We start from the raw sequence: 18,229 nt of genomic DNA, 5'->3' as shown, positions 1-18,229 counted from the left end.
AATCAGAATATCAACATACCTTATCATTCCCAAAATCTGAGACATATCAACAATAAAATCCTTTATTTAGCATCATGCAGATCATCAATGTCCATGGAAATTATGGCTTTGACCTTTGAAGACTTCATTGTAATGTGAGTATTAGAAACCTGTGATTTGTTAGCTGAACTAGTAGAATCTTGTTCTCGGTGTGTTTCTTTAAGTCGAGAGGAGGCCCTGAGTAGTTCATTTTCTTGCATGAGTTATTCAATTCAGTGTTTTATTCATGGTATAGTGAACAAATTTTTTTGGTCCCAATAGAGATCTAACAAGGCTTTCAACAAAATTTTCCCAAGATCACTATCCACTTCTAGTGTGTCATTCTTATTATCAGAAGAACTCAAATTTATGGGAGATTCGGTCTTAGTCTTCTTAGGCTTAGGCTCTATATTTGTCACTAGATCAACATGGATGTACTTATCAGGAGAAGTCATTCGTTTATTCCACCTTGACCTAGAAATTTTACTTCCTCTTAGTTTATCCCTAATACGGGACTCGAAATCTTGCTTAGACAAACTCTCTATTTCTTGACATTTAAGATTAGGAGACATTGGCTCAAGTTCAAGGTTAATTATAGGAGATTTCATTTTACCCTTATTTCTAAATTCCTACTTTGTTTCACCCTAACTAGCATTATAGTTTTTGTTTATACTTTAGGTCATCCGAGGATACAAAGGTTCAGGCTTCATAACCCTATCATCTTCTCTGACACAAGGATCAACCTCGTAATATGATTATTCAAAATCAGTATGCATAAAATTATGAATAATTGATCAAGCAGAGTCATGCAAAGGGGAATGGTGGCTTAAATTCTTGAAGATGCAGGGGTTTATAAAAATGATTCTAACTTAAGAAAGAATCCTAATTATCTCCAAGCTTAACCAACTGATGTTTAAGGGGGATGCAACTAAAACTGCGGTGAAAGAGATACCACTTAGCATTTTGGAATTGAAATTGGTAGGTTTGATAAATTTTAGTTAGACTTCTACGCAAATAGAAAGTTTGGTTGAGATTATGGCCTAAAAACACCATAAATAGGCTTATATGATAGATGAAGACTAAATTGTAATGTCCCTCGCAAGTGATATAACTACACAACAACAATACCTGGTTTTTTCCATTTTAGTTTAAGGTAAGTGATAAGAATGCCTTTAATGTGATAAGCATATTCCTTATTTGCAAGCAACTTTTTCAAGGGGATGTCACGAACTTTGTAATTTTTGGACAATTTCTCGCCCTCGACCGGGAGATTGGTAGTTTTAGCGATAAAATCAACATCAAAAGTGATTTCTCTATCGCACACCTGCATTTTCTTACCATCGAACAAAGAAGAAAACTCTTCGACAGTGCCTTGAATTTACACTTGGAAGAGCTGGAGAAAATCCCACCAGCCAACACAACGAAAGAGCTTTGCACACTCCTCATAAGCTTCAATAATTTTTGTCCCAATAGACTCAGTTCTAATGACACGGGCCATGGTTAGACTCTGAGGGCTTTATAGTTGGACTAGAAAGAAAAACATAGAGAGTATTCATGCAATAGGGGAATAACCTTGAAACCCTAGCTCATGGTGGAAACAAATAAAGAACGAGAGAAGAGAATGAGACAACCAAGAGTCAATCTCATCAAAACCATAGAGATTAATTTGTAATGGATAATCAAAAGCATGGTACAAGATGTATGATGGTAGTAGGTACAATGATGATGGATGGTAGATTAGTCACATGTGGCATCAATTGAGATATCCATCCCTCACAGGAAGGACAAATCAGTCATAGATTCATAACACAACACTCGAAACATAACTCATAACCTTGAGAGCATCATATCTCATAATTACAGATCGAGAAACTTTGACTAACATATCTCCATATGTATGAACCTAAATCATAATATTTATTCATTTATTGGATCCCTAAATTAAACCTGGTTTATTAATTAAGGTTGCAGTATAATAATATAACAATATGGAAATAAACCAATATATCAATTAAGTGCAGGTTTTAACATAAGGTTTATATCCCATAGAGCATATTGTCAACTATACATGAACCTATACAAACATAGATACCAAGGGCCATATATATATAAATTATGAGAAATAAAACATTAGAAAGACATTAGGATATGTGATTTAAATATAAGGCAAGGTTATTACAGAATATAAATTTTGTAGCGGCCTTGTTCTTTCTAACATTCAAATGTAAATGTAAAATGATAGGCCTCAAGTAACTTATTTGAAATAAGACCAAATATAAGGTTCTTTTTTTTTCATAATTACCCAATGAAAGATGTAACAATCAACATTGAAGCAAACATAAAAATGTACACTCCTGCAAAGAAATCAAGTTTATGTCATCTAATCTAAAAAAAAGAAATAAAATCTGTACATTAGGAACCATTATTGTCATACCACATCAAATCAAAATTAAGAAAGGAAAACCAGAAAAGGCAAGGATAAAGAGGGGCTCATAACATTTCTGAACAAAATGAGATGGGAGGTGGTTGGCCTACCAATAGGCCATCAATTGCTTTTCGAAGCACTAAATTTGAGCTCAATTTATTTCATCGTTTGGTTGTTTTGTTTATCTACAGCTTGTTGTCTAGGTCTTACCTAATAGGGTTAATTTTTATATGTTTTGAACTCCATTATTAGTCTATAGATAGGGGTTCAGGAGACTTGGTGACTTGCATGTGTCATTTTTTTAGGGGTTTATTTGATCTATTAATGTTAGGGAAGTAGGGTATTATCTGGGTAAAGGAGTTGGTGCATCATGTCATGAAATTTATAGATTGGTCAGTAGGTCTCTTAGGGGTTTATTATCTAGTATGTTTGTGCGTCTCAACCACATGGGTTTCTTTTTTCTTTGGTTTATGTGCTTTTGTTCAATGATGTCAAGGTGTGGGTCTTATCTTTAGGCCATTGTGACCTTTGTTGTCCATGCAAATATCCTTATTAAGTTTGAGATTTGTGTATTGAGCTAGGAGGGTGATTTAGTGGGTTTGAGTCTTGATCCTATGGTGGATGTGTCTAGTGTTTTCTCTTGCTTCTTTGCAAGAAGAGGAATTTACAATAGGTGCTCAAGATGTGCACCCCATGTCTCATCTATGCCACTGAGACAAAGAATGTGTAGTAAGAGAGGGGGAGGTGGCAACACTCCATAGGGGCAAAGGCACATGAGATTATTCACTCACGATTCAGCTACTACTTACTTCAATGTTGTTCCACCGGATACAAGGAAACAATTTCAAAAGTTGGACACTTAAGTAGGTATTGGGAGTTAATCCCATTATGATTCAAAAATCCTAAAGGACATGCCATCATAGGTTTCTGACCCTAGGCACACTAGGGGAAGGAAGAAGAAATATTTAAATTCAATAGTTGTGTGCTAGCAAATAAAAACATTGTTGGGTTCGGCCCTGAAAGATAAGCAAGTAGAGAATTATAATGTGTTCGCCACCTTGGAAGACATTGAAAGGATGCTTATAAATCAACTTTTCTTTCTGGACATGATTGACTCCCATCTACCACATGTGGACGGACATATTCCTTGTAAATTTGATAGTTAGGATTTGATGGATCCACCAGGTTCAGGTGTGAGGACTCCTATAACAATCTCCTCTTAGTTAAATGATTAGTGACTAAGTTGGCTGATTGTGCAATTTGTTGGCTCCTATGTTTTCCTTCGCCTCGATCAATGTGGTATTTGTCTTTTATGATGGTCTTATTTTTTTTTGTATAATAACCAACCCTGCCTTTCTACTATATGTTGGTTGTTTATGAACCAACTATGGAATTTATGATGGCCTTAGCTTTTGCTAGTCTATTTGTCAGTTTTGGTGCTTTATGGTGGGTTAGGTGCCAGCCATGACATATAGTTGTGTATGGGAACTTTGTGCTTGGTGTTGTTTGGGATTTCCGTTCTATTTTTATCTTCAATAGTGTTTTGAGAAGGATCAAATCCTCACAAAGTAATCTCGCAAAATCATCTCTGATTTTTAAGAAATACAATATTTTAATTTAAAAAAAAAAGATGATATAATTTTAGAAAAAAAATGTATTTTTTATTATTTAAAATGTATTTTTGAATCATTATAATTTCTTTAAAAGTATGGAAAACACTCATTTTATAAATACATAACTCAATTTACAATTAAAAAAAATCTATATCAAAACAAAATTCACAAGCAAATATTTAAAAAAAATCTAATAATTTAACAATACTAATTAATGACTAAAGTTTAAACTAATGGTAATTGCTTGACCTTATCTATAATATCATGGTAAGTATAATTTTTAATGTCTCTCTTTCATCTCTGTCACACTTCTCTACACTATCACATCTCTCCTAACATCTCATGCTAGCAATTGTTAGAGTAAGATGCATAGGTTTATTTAAAGATGTTTTAGTGTATAATTTTAATGTCTCTCTTTCCTAACTATCACACTTTTCCACACTATCACATCTCTCCAAACATCTCATGCTAGTAATTATTGGAGTAACATAGGTTTCTTTAAAGATGTTTTAGGGTAATATTTTTAATGTCTCTCTTTCCTCACTATCACATCTCTCCAAACATCTCATGCTAGTAATTATTGGAGTAACATGCATATGGGGTAGATCTCATGTAACGTAAACATAAACACTTAAACATGTAAACGTAATGTAAAATTAACGTTTAACATTTAAAATTTAACATAACATTTAACATTTAACATTTTTACGCCATAAGGTGTTTCCCTCTTAAATCAACTCCCCTCTCTACCCACTTGTCATCCTTGTACGCCACACGATTATATGTTAAACGATTGCAAAAGTTTCAACCGTTCGTTCAAAGTGGTTACAAATTCATTGCCAAAATGGTTTGCGACTTTATCGAGCCTACCATTTGGCATGTGGTCGTAAACAATGAATAATTCCTTCTGCCTCCGGCATCGTCCCCGCAGTTGAACCAGGTTCCACTGAGACATGTGTCCCATGGTCAAGATCTCTACCACGAACCCCTTCATTCCTTCCGTGAACTCTTTCGTTATGCATTTCACTGCCATTTCTTGGCCATTGCTAAGGAGAATGCCCATATAAACCTTCCCAAATCCCCCTGGCCCAAAACATTTTTGTCCCTGAAGATATTTTCTCTGTATTTTGTTCTTTTGAGAAACACAACGGCAAACGCTAGCGAGAAGACAACCAAAGCTACCACTGTAATGCCTGCTATGAGCCCTACGCACGGATCCTTGGAATTCCTTTTAGCGAATGATGGTAAACTTGAGATATTGAGTTGGGGTGTCGTGCCTTCTGTGGTGAAGCTCCACGCAAGAATGTAATGGTCTTGGACTGAAGTGTCACCGGTAGCCGTTGAAAATCCAACAAACATCTTCTCTCCGTTGCTGGTATGGCTACGCAGGCCTAGATACAGCCAATACTTTGCTACAGTTGATTATAGTTGGTTGTGATCCAGTTAAAATTTCATATAAGTATAGTTGGTTGTGATCCAGTTAAAATTTCATATAAGGTAATAATCAAAATTGAGATTTCAATATTCTATGTATGGTTTATTAATTTGCAGTGGTCATTGGTCAATCGTAAACAGTCTGCTTTGAAATCTGTGGGAGGTCCGTATGTTCGGGTGCTTTGATGCAGTAATAGATATAGTGAAATAGATTGTTTTATTGATTGATTTTGTTCGTTTAATGCAGTAATAGATATAGGGAAATAAATTGTTATATTCATTGGGTTTGTTGGAAATAAATTGTTATATTCATTGGGTTTGTTATTTTTTCTTCTGAATACATTGGTTTTCTTTGAAATCATTCCGAAAAAAAATTCCCATATTTAATTTTTACATAATAATTGCATAAGTATCATTAAAATTGCAGAATGACAAGTTACTGTGTAAACTGAAATTACCATGTCTATAGATATTATTCCTCCCAGATTATTTACAATAAAACAAGAAAACTGAACTACAAGATTTGCTATAAGCAGTATCGGTGCTGATAAATTTTTATTACCAGAAACGTGTAGTAGGACTACCTTTTGAACCAGTCCTCAAGACTTAACAAGAAGGAAAATTTTCGAAGTTTTTGTAGGAGGGAATCCGAATTAAAGAGCTTTCTGCTGGTCAAGCAGAATCATAGACAAATTTAAGAGGCAAATTTCATAACTGGTAGCTACATAAACGAAAAACAGGAAATCGTATAGAGGGTTTATGGGGCAGGACTTAAGAGTGATAAAACCCTAGAGTCGACCTGACCCCATCTTCCTAAGAGGGTTTGGAGCTTTAGTGAGGACTTGCCAAAAAACCCTACCAGGGTAGAGGTCCTAGCAAGAACCTCGAACTGAGAACGTTGTGACAAACACTATTAAAAGATACATTACCCAACGTTTGCCTAAAAGGATGGGTAACCAGATTTATTCAAGCTAGAAAACAGACTTATGCTATAAAAGATGACAGATATAGTGATGCATATACGGAATGTATTTAATAAAACAAGAGATCCCTATCATAAAATTGGCAACTGTGGAACTCAACTGGACCATCGAAAGGCAAGTTGATGAAGTAATTGCAGAAAATAATAAATCTAGAGAAAATTATATACATGCTATAATACCAAGCGATTTGTCGTGCTACATAAGAAGATTTCTCATTAAAAACTATTCATCATTAAGTAGTGAAGCCCGCATCATACATATACAGAAGGACAACTCATCCTCAAACCCTGAAGCCGAAGCTTGGAAAGCAATCTATCAACATCATAGAGGAATTACAAACTTCACATAAAATAATGCATGAAAGGTGAGCAGCAAAAGCGAAGTAGCCATAATCTCAGGTTCACAGTTGAACCTAAGCCTCCGCTTGTTCAAGTTAGGAAAATTTAATTACATCTTAAAGAAAATCAACGGAGGTAACCGCTTAAGAGGCAAGAACCCCAAATATAGCTTACACCAAGGTTGTATTATTTCTATAGCGAGGAAATAACAAAAGATAACCCTCAAAGAGCCGAAGCTCTGGCCCCAGGCATCCCAAGAGTAATTCCTTAACTACAGCAAAGTGGTCCGATGGTAAACCTTACCTGGAATAATGATGCAACCCAGAGGTTGAGAAAGTGGCCTCACTTTGGACTTCACCATGATTCCCGAGTCCATAGCTTGAGCTCCTGTCAACAAAACCAAAAACTAGTAACTAAGCATCATAATATTGCAACGATCTTTATGGCAAAAGAGAAATTGTCTACCCTACTGGTGATAATTTACCTAAGCAGCTCTGGCATGAAGAAACACCATAACCTTGCCTCTGAGACACGTTGCAGGTTGCAAGATCTGGTTGACAGACTAGCAACGGAAGAAGGGAAACTGAAACAGCGCCGAAGAGAAATGAAATAGTAGAACAACTCGGCTTTGCCTAAGAGAATGTCGTCAAATGCTAAAACAAAATCAACCATTGGATAAGGTTCTCCATCATCCCACCGTTAATGAAGCGGGAGGCCCAAGGCTGGTAGTTGCAATGATTATGACCTACTTGTGCCACATACCAAGACGGAGCAGGGCATTCAATGCCGAGTTCAAACAAATATCTCTGGCTTGGTAGTGGAATTACAAATGTAACTTGTCAACAGAACTGGTGAGAATGCGGAAGACAACAAGCAATAAATGGAGAGGGGATGCGAGGTCAATGTGATTCAATGCTGGCACAAACCACGCTGGCACCCAAACCCAAATCTGAATGTACACCCACACTTCATACCAGATTGAATTAATGATGTGACTAATTTGTAATTATAAGCATTGTTAAATAGCGCAACCAGAGTTAATGTTGTGACCCATCGATGTAACGTTAATGTTGTTGAAAGCCATTATAAAGTAAATCTTTTTTATGCTATGTAAAAAACGTATGATGTGGAGACATCATATATATATATATATATATATATATATATATATATATATATATATATATATATATATATATATATATATATATATATATATATTATTTGCAAGATACTATATTATGTTACAACATTTCTATCATATTAGGTTAAAAAGTGATTTTCTAAGAAAATATACATTTACATTAATTTTAATTTAAAATAATATTTAATAATTTAATTTTCAATATTTTTAATTAAATTTTATATATTTTAAAATTTAATAATTTCTATATATTTTTTAAAATATTTTTTATAATTAAAAATGATAATATCATTATGGAAACTATGTTAGTGTATTTTTAGAGTGAATATAATTGTTAGTTAATATAATATATATTTTACTAGTAGCTCAATTGGTAGTCACCATGTTATGAAATATTCTATAAAGCATAAGATTCAAGGTTCAAAATTCTAGTAGGTCAAGAAGAAAGACATAGAGAGTGACAAGTGGAGAGAGAGAGGGAGTGACAAGGGAGGGCTAGAGAAAGAGAGTGTATGTTTAGGAGTGAAATAAAGATATAAAGAAGGAGAGATGTTTGATTGCTTGCACTAGATGAATTGATTTCGATGTAGATGATTTCTAATCCTATTTAATTGCTTGCAATAAATGTAAAATTGATTTTAGTGTAGATGGTGATTTCTAATCATATTTGATTGCTTTCACTAAACGCATTTATTTCAATGTAGATGTTGATTTCAAATAATATTTGATTGCTTGCACTCAATGCATCGATTTAAATGTAGATGATTCCTAATCTTATTTGATTACTTGCACTAAATGCATTGATTTTATTGTAGATGGTGATTTCTAATCCTATTTGATTGCTTGCAATAGATGCATTTCAGTGTAGATGTTGGTTTATAATCTTATTTGCTTACTTGCACTAGATGCATTGATTTGAGTATAAATGTTATTGGTTTATAATCTTATTTTCTTACTTGCACTAGATGCATTGGTTTGAGTGTAAATGTTGTTTTCTAATCTTATTTGATTGATTGGATTACATGCATGGATTTCAGGGTAGATGTTGATTTTTTATTTGATGTAATTGGATGTATGATGGTACATTAATTTTAAAGTGATTGGACTAACATTGTGCATTGATTTCAGTCACAATGTACATTGATTTTTGTGTTATAATAATTCAACCTATTAATACTGAAGAGAAAGAGTGACAAGGTATGATGTTTGCTACAATAACTCGAGCTAAAGATTTAAATGGTTTATGATTTAACCTGCCCTTTTTATATAATCCATATGAAAAGATGACAAAAGTAACAAGGGTGACAATAAGAATAGTAGAATAAAATATTTTGACTATATTCTTATTATTCACATTTTCTTCATTCAACGCTATTACATTGTCACTTTACACTCAAAATTTTTATTTCATCAAAAATTTTCATCATTAAAGTTACTAACAATGTTTATCATCTCAACAAACTAAGGTAAGTAAGCAAATTTAAAATTAAAATGACCAAATTAATCTGAAACATATTTAGCATATTTAAAATGATTATATTAATATTAGATGAATTTATATATTATTGATAAAATTAATCATATGTTCATTAGATTTTCTTTGGTTGCACACGACTGAAAGCAACTTAGATCCTAGATCTATCAAACTTCGAGGGGGATCAAATCTTTGGTGGTGCAAACATTTCTTGAAGTTTTGCACTCAAAAAAGAGGTTTGCACCTCGAGAGATTTGATCCTTCTGAGTGCTTGGATCTATAGATCCCTCTAAGCACTTGATAGATCCAGAATTAAGATGGATCTAAGTTGATTATAAATTCCTTTCACAAAATGAAATTCAACTTTTCCTTTTTATAAGTTTGTGAAAGCTTTGTACTACCCATGGCACCCTCATATATCCATGATTAAAAGATAAGTTAGGCGAGATGCTAATGAGTTTACTCAAGTATTATTAATGGATTATAGAGTTTGGTAATGTCCATACTTTATCAAAAGATTAGATTACAAATTCCGAACTATGTTAAGATTATTGAGAGATTTAATATGTGGGTTGAAGTTGTGGTGTTATGGCCACGATCTTTATTTATGTGAATTTATCATATAGTATGTATATACTAAAGAATAACCCTCGGTATCAATAACTATTTTCTAAAAACTTTTTCCTTGACTCAAGGAAAGTATTTACTTCGAATAATGATATCATCATTGTAAATCTTATTATTTTTTAAAAATTAATTTTGTTAACATTTTTTTAAACTTGTTTTATGTCAAAATTCTTTCCATAAGACTTAAGTCACATAACATTTAAAAAACATGGTACACTTATCTTATTATAGATGAAACTTACAAACGCGGATGGTGATTACAAATGTAGCTGAGAATAGGTGGCCGTACCCTAAGGAAGAACCCTCAATTTACTGGTTTGTATTCATCTCTATTTTGAAATTTACCAAAAACCATGAAACCCTACTGCGTACCGCGAAAGCTCTCGGAAAACCATGTCTAATAGCATTTCATTGCATATTGCATCTGTCATAATTTTCTGAATTCATGCTTCACCGACAAAACAACGGATGGGAGGGGCTATGAGCGGGAGCCGAAGGTTTTGAAAATATCACGAATGGGCGCGGAGGAAGACAGGTGCAGAATTAAACGATGGGTGTACCATCGCGGCACTGCATTGAATATTAACCCACTGTCCATGCCTACAACCGGCAACGGGACCACGGTGAAATGTAACGTCCGTTTGCAAACGGCTAGTTGTCAGAGCGGACGGCGGAACTGACGGGAGATAAAAATGACGGAAATACTGCTCGGGCTGTAGTCGGAAAAGGGCCAAATAGTTAACCCGTTAGCATATCCCAATCCAAGTTGGTAGGGCTTCGAACATGGTAAATACGTGTTATCATTGGGAGATTTCAAAACACATGAGTATGAATGAAATTTTAAGCAGACTAAAAATAATAATCTATAGGATTACTAGCGTTTTTTTTGTTTTTGGCTTTTTTTTCACATGAGCGGAACTAATTTTTTTAACTATTTTCTTGTTGAACTAATGCAGAGGTACAGGTTAACATACTGTGGTAATTTTTTCTATGTTTTTCAAAGCATCACATTCCAAAATGAAAAGTCTTTTAGATTCCACTGTCCCAAAAAACTTAAAAATAAAAATATTTTCTTTTCATGGTATTTTTGGACAGAAGTTGATGCTAATTAGTTTGCTCTCATGAAATACTAGCTCCAATATACTCTCTTTTGTCACAGATCACAAATAAATAAAGTTAAATTCCTGAATAAAATACTTCTTTCTTATTTATAAAATTAACCAATTTAACTTTAACATAACTAAATTGAGAAGTTTGCTGTCTCCAAAGCACCTCCGGATTATACAGTTATTTGGTTAAACACATAACTAAAATTATCAAACTCCAAACACAGGGATTTTCAAATCCCCACTTACAACGCGATTAGATAACGAAAAAGACTAAACGGGTTGAAACACACAAAGTGGAGGTTCAAAAATAAGTGTACGAAAGGATTCATCATAAATTATAAATTTATTGAATTAATAAAATCATTACATCTTAAAACTATCACTGATTTTTTAAAGAAAATATGTAGTAGATTTACTCTGAGAGATTACATAACCCAAATTAACAAAGCTTAATTTTGAAGGTGCAGAGGACAATTGATGCCCTGACCTTCCATTACTTGAGAATTCCACTATTTTGAACTTATTTCAACTACCCATAACAAAAAAAAAACCTATCAAGTAGGCGATAATCCAGTAGATTAGTTCAAGGGGCACCTGGGTTGGACTAAAATCTCACTTTTGTCGAGTTCTGCTGGACTTCTCTGTAATTGGTAGTTAACAGTATGTCCATCTACATATTCCAAGAAAAACGAAAAAAATTCCAAGATTTTCCTGGAACCCGATAGAAGCCAGTCATACTACAAAACGAAAACAGCAGCCCATTTCGATGAGAATCCTCCAAATCTTGCTGCAGTACTGCTGCTGTAAGTCAGTAGGGTATCCTCCGTCTCCAGGGCTCTCAAATTCGATGGCCTCAGCCATGTTGTCGCTGGTCAATTCAATTCTATGTATTCTCTTCTGGGGATCCACACGGCCTCTCACCGTTACCTTCTTGTGCGTCACGTCCACCACATAGTCCATCAAATCTGCCCATCATCAAGGATCACATGATCCAACGGAATTAGAAATCAAGTGCTCTAACTCTGAAAACAAATTCAAGAAAAACCTAATACACATGAACAACCGAAACAATATTCATGCACACCCAAAGGAGCCATAACATATGTGATTAATGATCGTTTCATTAAAGTGAATCTGAGCAACATACAGTCAATTTTGGAGAGCACTTTGGAGACTCTCTCGCGGCATTCTTCGCAGTTCATATTAGCATTCAGAACGATCACCTGAACCTGCAATACTTTTTTCAATATCATACTAAGCATTCCACATTTGAGATCATATATGGCATCTGAGCCGACTGGCAATGAGAATAATAAAGACAATGGTGGAAGAAATAGGGTTACCGCTGGCATTGTTAAGGCCTCCGCGGAGCGCAGCAGCTGATTTGTTGGAGACATTGGTGTTTGCATGTCTTGCAGGCTCAATAAGGACATGATTCTTCAGCTGCAACAACGAGGTCCCGATCTGCCACTGTTTTTAGATTTAATTGTAGGACTGCCTTGATATTATATAATATCAAGGAATGGCGATATAATGGGTCTTCGGTTCTCGCTGAGGGGCACGATGGGATGGAGAAGAAGGGTTGAGAGTGGACCTTGTGCTTAAATATTGTCGACACACTTATTTAAGTGTAATGAATTATAAATGGAATTTCTTTAGGATGTTAAATATTAATGGTTTTGTATCTTGGTTTTAGATATAGGGTTAAGACAGGTTACTTATTAAAAAAAAAGTATATGATTTATTTTTGGATAGTCGTGGAAAATTAATCTCCATTTGCATACAGATATGGGTTGAAAGCCCTTTGTTTAAGGGCATAGGCATGAGAGGGTCTCACTGTTTGCCAAGTACCACAAATCATATCATGAGGGTTGAAGTCGGAAACTTTATGGACATAAAGCGAGTTATTATAGAGCAGAGTTTCCATACACTCTTTGTGATAATAACGAACATTGTAAAACAACTAATCTGAATTGCAAAATCATTTTACTCCCTTCAAAGAAAAGAAATAGATGGTTAGAAATAGAAAACATTTTACTCTCTTAAAAGAAAATAAATTAAATAGATTGTTTTAGAATAGATTTTGTTGTGAATTTTCAATTCTAATTTTAATTGAAATGAATTTGTTGCTTAATTAGAGTTGGACATTTTAATCATTTTCTTAATCGCAAATTTTAATAAAGTGATTAAATTGAAATATGTTTGTATATTTTAGTAGTTGTTACTAAATCAATGGATAAATTTTTAAATGATAACATCTTTACATATTTAAATCATGAGTTTAAACTTTCTTTAAATTAAAAATTTAAAAAGCATGATGAACAATTTACTATACCATTTTAACGACTTACAAAGATTATCAAAAATTAGATTATCTACAATGTAGCCTTGCTTGGATTGATAATAACTAGATCGAATTATGTAATGTATTTGTGCTCTTGGTTCACATTCCTCCATTTCAAAACTCATAACCAAGTCCATTCCCTTGTGTCTTCCATCTTCTATTCACGTCTCGTTTGCATTACTATATCACTTGCCATAATCAATAACCTTAAGTCTCAAAACACGTCTCTTCCACCTCCATCTTCTAGCATCCTTCATAGCATCCAAGATTTTCTCTCATGTAGCTTTGCTTGCGTTTTCTCTCATGCAGCTTTGCTTTTGAGATTGCTTCCCTGTACTTGAACAACTTCTTCTTCTTTTTTTTTGGAATTTCTCACTATAGGTTTGTGTTTCTTTTTTTTCCTAGCTTAACTCTTTTTAGTAGAGAAAAAATCTTTTTTCTTTTTATTTTTTTTTAGGAATTACTCATTGTAGGCTTGTGATTCTTTTTTTTTCTAGCTTAACTCTTTTGAATATAGAAAAACTCCCTATAGTAAATTCTCCATTTTTCAACTTTTATTTTTGTAATCAAAGTGATTTTCCCTCTAAACATATGCTTCTTCTTAAATTCATATTTCATTGTCTACAACTATTCCTCTTGTTTGGAACTACTCCCCTTTTTTAATATCAAGGGGTGATACTCCCCTTTTTTAATATCAAGGGGTGATACTCCCCCTAAACTTATGGACTAATCTTAATTTTAATAGATTTTTTACTCCACTTTTTTAAAACATCATTTTTTGTTGATTCATATCCTTAAAACTTTCCATTTTACCATTCTTCGTGTGCAACTCACTCTCAAAAGTTCCCATTTCCTTAATGTGGGTTGAGGTGGTGCAATCTATTACTTCTCTATTAATAATGAGATGGGAGAGATATTATTCCCATATTTTATCATAGATATTCAAAATTTCCTTTGAGTAGAGGTTTGGTAAATATATATGCAACCCATTCCTTGGTAGCAATGTCTTACAAGTTAACTCTTTGTTCAACTACCTTCTCTCATAAAAACTCATTCTGGATGGGAACTTGATTTACCTTTGGATGTATCATAGGTTTATTTAAAATATTGATTACACTTGTAATATCATGGAAAATGATATTTGTTGGTCATATTCTACTATGATATCCTACACGGGTTTCTTCATTAAAAGAACTTGAGTACCACATGTTGCCTCTACAATGTATTTAACTTCCATTGTGGATAGTGATATTGAGGTTTGTTTCTTGCACAACATGATATTAAACAATTTCCCTCAAATAATTTTCCTCCAATTGTAATTTTCCTCTCATCTACACTTGCTACCTGACCTACATTTGTATATCTAGTTAAAGTGAAGTTTCTTCTTCTTGAATACCATAGGCCAAAGTCCAAAGTTCCCTTCAAATATCTAAACATTCTCTTAAATTTTTGCACATGATTCTCCTTTGGTGTAAATTTAAATATTGCAACCAATCCTACCACTTGCATAATATTTGGTCATGATGTTGTTAAATATAGTACAAGCTACAATCATTAACTTATACACATTTTGATTTCCATTAGGGTATTTATATAATAGGTTCTAATATTATGGTTTATACTAGGTTTTAGTATTGCATTTTATATAGGATTTATATAGGTTTCAAATAAAATTTCTTAAAATTAGGGTTTATATTATGTATTAATATTAGGGTTTATATAGTATGTTTTAATATTAAGTTTGTATTAGGTTTTAATATTAAGGTTGATATAATAGGTTTTAATATGAGGTTTAATATTATATTTTAATATTAGGTTTCTAATAGGGTTTTGATTAGGTTTAATATTAGGGTTTATAGACGAGTATGGTCAACAATGGCCAAATATGTGAAACAATGGTAGTCATGTTGAACCATGAGAAAAGTAGCTCAACCATGGTAAATCATTATCAACTTTGGTCAACCATAGTCACAATAATCAACGCATGATAAACATGGCCAACAATGGTTAATATGGTCAAACATGGTCAACATATGTTGACATTGCAAAACTTGATCGACCATCATCATTCATTATTAATATAGATAACCGTAATATATCATATAAGACTATGGCTAAACATAGTCAAACTAGTCAAGTCATGTTCACCACCGGTTAAACCATGCTCGCCCATAGTCACTGTTTCAAAATATTTATAATATTCATATTAATATGGTTTAAAACACACTGGTTTACTAATGTGGTTGATTATGTTTGGCAATCAATAATCTACAACATCTGTCAAACATAATTTCTTCTTCTTATTATTGATTAATATTAATAGACAAATATAGTCAAACACATTAGTCAAACGTAATCAAACAAATTCAAGTTTTATAGCCATTGTTTAAATAGTTGACCAGAAGCAAACTTGGTCAACCCTATGTTTACCATATTTAACAATAATCAACCCTATTCAGTCATAATCGTCATTAGCCAATGTAACTCGACAACATTCAATTATAGTCAACCATGGTTGACAAAAGTCAAACGTTGTCAACCTTAGTGAGCTAAGGTCATCCTTGCTCAATCAAAATCAAGATTTAAAAATGTTTAAAAATAACAATATTAATATTAACAAAGTTTACTACTACTACTACTACTAATAATAATAATATTTTAACGTCGAATGGTACATAAATCTAACAATCTCTGCAATGTGGAAAATATGTTTTATATAATAGTGTTTATAAATTATGTTTTAATATGAGGGTTTATATCATATGATTTAAAATTTATTAGGTTTTAATATTAGGTATAATATTAGGTTTCAATACTATGTTTAATATTATATATTAGCTTTTAATAATAGGTTTAATATGTGGTTTTAATATTCGTGTTTATATAATAGGGTTTATATTATATTTATGTTGGGTTTTAATATTAGGGTTCATAGAAAAGTATGGTCAACCATGGCCAAATATGTGAAATGATGACCAATCATGTTGAACCATCATAAATGTAGGTCAACCATGGTAAATCATTATCATGTTTTCTCAACCATATTCGTCATAATCAATCTTTGAAATTATGATCAACCCATTCTTATCATGGCCAACAATAGTTAATATGGTCAAACATGGTCAACATAGGTCACCATGGTAAAACTTTGTCAATCATAGTTGTTCATTATCGGTATAGAAAACCATAATTTATCATAGAAAAAATGGCAACCATAGTCAAATTAGTCAAAGCATGTTCACCCATGGTTAAACCATACTCATCCATAGTTAATGTTTAAAAATGCTTAATAATATTGATATTAATATGATTTAAAACACATTGGTTTAGTGAATCGGTTGACTATGTTTGACAATCAATACTCTTCAACTTTAGTCAAACATAATTACCTATTATTATTGATGAATATTATTAATCAAATATAGTCAACCACATTAGTAAAACAAAATCAAACAAATTCAAGTTTTATAGTCAATTTTTAAATAGTTGACCATAATCAAACTTGGTCAACCCTATATTTACCATATTTAACAATAGTTAATACTTTTTAGTCATAGTTGTCATAAGTCAATGTAACTCAACCATATTCAATTATAGTTAACCATGACTGACCAAAGTCAAACATTATCAACCTTAGTCAACTAAGGTCATCCTCACTAGATCATAATCAAGATTTAAAAATGTTTAATAATAACAATATTAATATTAACAAAGTTGATTAGTAAAAATAATAGAAGTAATAATAAAAACAATATTAATATTCTAACATCGAAATGGTACAAAAATCTAACTAACCTTGTAATGTGGAAAATATTGTTCCAATGTTACATTACATTGCAATTTATGCAACATCATAATGTGACATTACAAAATTAGTCAACACCTGTGAGCATCACACAATGCAATGAGTGCTAAGTGGACTATTCAAAAATCATGAGAAATTAGTTAGTTACAACTACCTCTCATGGAAATGGTCATAAATGAATGACTTACTTAACAAAGTTGAATCCCAAAATGATATCTAATATAATGCACTACGAAAACCCCAATACTTAATCCCGAAATGATATCTAATATGTTCGACTATGTTTGAAAACTAATTTAGTAAATGTGGTTGATATACTCCAATAGGTGTAAATAAACCACATTAATAATTATTAGGTGCATGGCAAGAATTCAACATTAATATTATATAAACATAATAATTATAAAAGTAATATTTAGGTTCTATAATATTAGGTTTAAAATATTGAGTTTTAATATTGGGTTTTAATATCAGGTTTTTTATAATCAAACATGTTGTGATGTCAAAACAATACATACATCTTTCTAGCATCACATTGTGACAAACATTGTTGCAATATGGTAATCATTGTCACAATGTTACATTACATTACAATTTATCTAACGTTGCATGGCAACATTATAAAATTTGTCAACCACATTTACTAATGTTGTTGACTATGTTTAATTATGTTTGACATTCAACACTCTTCAATTTCGGTCAAAGATAATTGCCTATCATTATTATTGATTAATATTAATAGTCAAACATAGTTAACCACATGTGTGAAGATAGTCAAACAAAGTAAACCTTGATAATCATAGTTTAAATAGTTGACCATGATCAAAGTTGGTTAACCCTATGTTTCCCACATTCAACAATAGTAAACCCTGTCCACTCATAACTATCCTTACTCAATGTAAATCAACCATATAC

The sequence above is a fragment of the Pinus tabuliformis genome, chromosome 9 (genome assembly GCF_031772625.1).
Source record: "Pinus tabuliformis cultivar Carrire ecotype Pingquan chromosome 9, CPIR1, whole genome shotgun sequence".
Classification (NCBI taxonomy): Eukaryota; Viridiplantae; Streptophyta; class Pinopsida; order Pinales; family Pinaceae; genus Pinus; species Pinus tabuliformis.
This window is presented reverse-complemented; position numbering follows the sequence as displayed.